Source organism: Pseudorca crassidens, chromosome 3, assembly GCF_039906515.1.
Source record: "Pseudorca crassidens isolate mPseCra1 chromosome 3, mPseCra1.hap1, whole genome shotgun sequence".
In the NCBI taxonomy this organism is placed as follows: Eukaryota; Metazoa; Chordata; class Mammalia; order Artiodactyla; family Delphinidae; genus Pseudorca; species Pseudorca crassidens.
The window spans coordinates 37,422,486-37,428,485 of record NC_090298.1 but is presented as its reverse complement, the minus strand read 5'-3'; positions in this window follow the sequence as shown (position 1 = coordinate 37,428,485).

Here is a 6,000-nt window from a genome sequence, read left to right as displayed (position 1 = left end):
GGTACCCACTGGCATCCAGAACAAGAAAAAATGGGATTCCTAAATACCTAGTTTGATCCTTCATTTCCTTCCCTAACAGTCTCCTTATTTCTAAGCTCCTATGTATTCAATTAACATATATCCTTATTTATCCCCTTTCCACACTACTTCCATTATTCTGGGCATGGGTAAATGTCAACCCTTCTTTATTGGTAATGGCGGAGTAAAAAAGTTTATGAAGACAACATTTATTATGGATATTTTATTCTGACTTTCCAATTCAGGAATTCTCTCTTCAGTGGTATTTATAATCTTTGGTGGGCAGACTCTAAGAATCATTGGTCCCCAATGATTCACACCTCCTATTCATGACCTTGTGCAGTCCCCTCCCCTTGGTTATGGACTGGACACAGTGACTTGGCCTTCTGACCAACAGTCTTGTTAGCAGACTCTCTCTATATGCTCTTTCTATTGTAAGCTGCTCTAGTGGAGAGGCCCATATGGCAAGGAACTGAAGGATGTCCCTACCCAATGGCCAGTAAGGATCTGAGGACTTCAGTCCAACAACCTGCTTGCAACCACACAGATTTGAAGCAGATCTTTCCCTAGCTGAGCCTTCAGATGACACCCTTCCCCTGACCGATACTTTGATTGCAGCCTTGTGAGACTCTGAATCAGTGAACCCAATTCAGCCATGGCTGAACTCCAGATCCACAGAAACTATGATAATAAATGTATGTTGTTTTAAGAAGCTAAGTCTGAAGTTATATGTTATGCAGAATAGATAACTAATACAATGTTTTGTGTTCTTAATTTTGTTTACTGTTTTGTTTTTCTAGTTCTTGAATATTTGGCTCTTTTACAAATCTGCAATGACATTTTTTATAGTTTCCAGTTCTATACTGAAATTTTCAATCTTTTATTCTATTTCCTTGAACATAGTAAACATTAATTTTAAAGTCTATTTCACAATCCAAATATTTGATGCCCCTTTGGGTCTGTTTCTATTGTCTATTGTTTCTGCTGATTTTCATTCTGACTGTCTTTCTCCTCTTGTGCCCAATTATTATATGGATATATTGTATTTGAAAAAGTTTTGTAGAAATAATTTGAGACCTAGGAACCTGTTCACTTTCTCCAAACTTGCATCTTTCAGATTCCCAGGGCACTAAAAATCTCAGATGTTAATCTACTTTCAAAACTTCAGATTTTTCTAAGCTATCTAGTTGACTCAATTCTAAGCTATATTCTATGTGAATGGTTTGCTTCTAGTTCACCTTTATACCTTGAATGTGATCCTTCAGGGTCTCAAACCAAGGAATTCTTCCCAAGTCCCAAACTTGGAGATGCTGTGCTATAACTTGTCCTTCTAATCTCACAAGACTATTAAAATTCTACTCAACCTTTCAGCCTCCTCTTCTTGGTTAACAAATTCCCCCTCCAGAGCAAAAGCAGACCCAAGACTAGGTTCACCTTTCTGGATTTCCATTTTCTTCCTGATATCAGTCTGGCAATTACTCACTACCTTGTTACCTCTCTAATTGCCTTCAAGTGGATATTTGTTATATTTAGTCAGATATTATAGCAGGAAGATTGAACCAAATAATCTAGTCCACCATTTTGGGACACAGAAGTCAAAGGTTTCTTTTGTTTCTGTTTTTGTTTTTTAATAGGTTACTTCACAGCCTTCTAACCAGTCTGTTTTTGACCACCATTTGGGCATCTTCTCTAGTCTGATAAGGGCTCAACTCTGTAAGAGCATCCTAACCATTCTTCCACAACTGGGGAGAGTGATACTGTAGACAACCCAACATAGACTATAAAGGGAAACAAAATACTCCATATAGTGTCCAAATATTCTCTGGTTGCCAACTTTGGTTCTGTGAAAATAGACAAAATTTCTCCCAACCTCATGATTAATAAACTGTCAAAACAAAACAAATCAGGTTTCACTTTGCCTTTCATTCAGCAAAAGAGGTAGGGAACAGAAGTTCATGTATTTTGCCAGGTAACTAATATATCTTCTTTCACTCAAAGACCAGGTTTCACTTAATTATCTCAAATGAAATTGAACTCCTCATTTGAATTCAATTTATCATTAATGTATGTTGATAAAAAACTGAGATCCTAAAGCCTGAAAAGTAATTATAAAGGTTGAATTTTACCACTAGTAATACAAGTTCTTAACGGTAATCTGGACCTCAGGGGTCATAAACTCAATGCCTTAGAGACAAAACATTTAACAGAAATTAGTGAAGCATGACAGATGATGTCGGTCAAGAGAGTAAAAATGAGGAGTGGGTGGTGGGGGGACTGGGACAAACTGGAGAGAGTATGTCCCCTCTAAAGGGACCCAGAGCAGACAAGTTCCAGAGCCTGTTTATTGTTAACACAAAAGAATGTAAACCTAGAGTCATCAGATTTTACTATTTTTCAAAAGAACTTGAAACCTGGATGTTTTAAAACCTCTCTCCCTTTTAATGTTGCCAATTAAGACAAAAAACCTGCACTGTCTGTGGTAAAGATGAATGACATAAACAGAACTCAGCTGCTAAACTAAATTATCCCTGATGTACATTCTGGCTTTAAATCCTGCCCACCTTCTTTATTAATGATTAATGATTAATTACTGATTAAGAGAGGAAACTTATTGGAATGCTTCAGAAGATCCTAATAAAGTGCTTATAACAAAAGTACTGCTAGTTTACAAATAAAAGTCAAGTTTTACATGAACTGAAGACCCAGAGAAATACTTTCCAAGTGGCTAAACATCATGTAAGCTTTCATTTTCCTAAGATCATGACAGGTTCTAATAATTCAAACCTAGAATTAAAATGATAAAAAGTACAGGTAGCTCATTTATAACGCTATTTGGTTACATATTTCTGCAGTATATACCTCTACAAGATGAATAAGGCCATAAGGCCATAGCAAAAATGAATATAACAATTCCCATTTTATATATATATATATATATATATGTATCACATCTAAAAAATGCTAAAGGTGTGAATATCTTTCTATCAATACACAACTTTTATAAAAACATTCTGAGGGTGTTTGTTTGAATTAAAGCACCAAGTTTATAATCATTTACACAGTTATCTATTCAAAAATAAAAGACGGGGGCTTCCCTGGTGGCACAGTGGTTAAGAATCTGCCTGCCAATGCAGGGGACATGGGTTCAAGCCCTGGTCCGGGAAGATCCCACATGCCATGGAGCAACTGAGCCCGCGAGCCACAACTACTTAAGTCCACATGCCACAACTACTGAAGCCCACGCACCTAAAACGCATGCTCCACAACAAGAGAAGCCACCGCAATGAGAAGTCTTCGCACTGCAAAGAAGAGTAGCCCCTGCTCGCCACAACTAGAGAAAGCCCATGCGCAGCAACAAAGACCCAACATAGCTAAAAATAAATAAAAAATTAAACAGAATAAACAAAAATAAAAGATGGTTACTTTCTTCTGTATTCAGCTTTTCTAAACTGGTTAAGATGTAAGTTTTTGCTATATGTCACCGATTTAAAACTTCATTTATTTTGTCCAAAAACTAAAAAGGTAAAAAAAAGTGATATCCCATTTGCATGTATCAACTTGGACTTCCCATCAATTCAATTCATTTCTAGAGAACATTATTTGCGTTTTAAATCCAATGGCAGTTCCTTTACATAATTTTAAAAACAAATCATCTCATAACCATAACTTTCTTTTAAAGATGCAAAAAGCCAAAAATACAACCTACACATTAAACCCCAAACTTACGTCCAAACTACTATAAAAGTTTCAAAAGCCAATTTCAAGCGTCAAAAGTTAATTACAAAAATTTCCACAGTGAAATGCAGAATTCTATAGGATGACAAAGAACACAAAATGTAATCAGGACCTGAGACAGAATTCCATATTTTTACATAGAGGGAAAGAAACAAAGAAATGTGATTGAGAAATGGAGCTTAATTTTGTTCTAAGGATGACATCCAGAACATTATTTAAAGCAGGCTAATTATGAGAATACTCCTAAAGTTACATAGTCTTATAAGCTACATTTAATGAAGAGATAAGCTTATTTGGATAGTAACTATTGCTGAATTTTAGTCTACAGTGTGCTTATTACACACCAAGACAGTGATCACGTCTGTACATTTGCAATATTATTACCTATAATTCTCACCCTTTGTGGAGTCTTATTAGTCCCTGCTTTTTATTTTGTACTGTTATTGTTGTTTGTCTTACAAGTTTTTTTTTAACCAAACTTTGGAATACTAAGGCCTTTCATGAGAAATTCAACCTTGTCCAATCAAATATTGGCCAATGTCAATGTTGTTCACCCGTGGGTCTTTGATTTCTATTCTCAATATTCTCTGTAGCAATTTTTTCCCTTTTATTTTCTTTTTCTTATTTTTTCCTGCCTCTGTCCAAAGCAACGATTTTTTCCGATTTCTATAATAGTAAATGAGTAATTAAAAAATTATTGTGCCTTACATTTTATGTGAATTAACCGTACCTCACATTTAAGCATTATCCAAAATGTGCTAGAATTTAATATAAAATGCAATATGCTTAGCAATTGACTGGTCTATTAAAATATCTCAAGAAAAAAATCTAAGCTCTTTGCGTCTAATAAATAAGTTTTCAGTTTATAGGGATCAACTATTTAGAATAAGTTAAATATATGTATGATGAAACTTATGTGAATTTTACTGAACAAACTTTTCTTAAATAACAAATGTACTCAAGAAATGCTTTTCCAAATACAACTTCACAATAAAGTTGTTTATGATGGAGTACAATTTGACATAAGACGGTGGTTCCCTGTTGGAGTCCGTTCAGGAAAGAGAACTAGGTTCTTTAATTAAAGTGAATTTTTTATTATAAAAATAATATGTATTTCTGGGAAATTTATGAAACTGAAAAATTAATGAAAAATCACCCTAATTTTAATCACTCAGACCTATTCATTTACAATGGTGATGTTAACAGTTCAGACATGAAACACAAAATTGAAATAGAATTGCAATTTTGAATGTGCTTATAAATATATTTAAATCCATGAAACTTGGTAAGGTCATCTAAGGAAAGATGGTGGATAAAAAAAGATGGAGCCTAGAGCAGAACCCTGAGGTATACCAATATTTAAAGAAAGATTAGAGGAAGAACAGCAAAGGGGGATGTGAAAGAATGGTCAAAGAGATAGGAGGAAAATGGAGTATGTTTCATTGAAGGCAATAAAAGACACCACTTCAAGAATGAAGGGGTGGTCATCCACGCCAAATGTGACAAATGTACTGAGTGAAGTAGTCAGAGACTGTCCAATGATTTTACTACATGGAGGTTTATGATTAGCTGTGCTGATAAGCAGTTTCAGAGGAACCCAAGACAGACTGGAGCTATATACCTCATGAGACTCAACTAAAAAATTCCTGATTTAATGAGCTAATTAAACGGCCTTTTACAAAATAAATATATAGCAGTCAACAGCAGCTATTACAAAGCCCTTCTTTGAAGCTATAAAAAATAACTGAAATGAAAAAAATTAACTCACAATTACAGAAAAATCTAGGCATGGAAATCTTCATAAAGAAAACTGTAACTTTGCTGAGATATGAAAAGTGCACATAAATGAGGAGATATACCTGATTTCAAACTAGAAAGACTGACTACCTTAAGTTCATTAATTCACATCTATTCAACAAACTTTGGAGTGCTTGCTTGTACGATTCTAGGCACCTGGAATGAATCAGCAAACCACACATAAAGGTCAAAGCTGGCAGTCTTACCTGAGTTCAGTGGGAACATCAGTTATTGTTCACCATTAAACATAAATTGGGGGTAGCCTAACATAAAACTCTTATTAAAATATACTTCTATTAATACCCATTTTTCTTTGCTTTTTTAACCAAGAGTAAGAATTTTATCAAAAGCCTTATTTTTTTCCTTTGAACTACTGATGTTAGCTACTAGCAGATTTCCTAACATCAATCTGGTACTGAATTTCCATGATTAACTCTACCCTATTAGGGT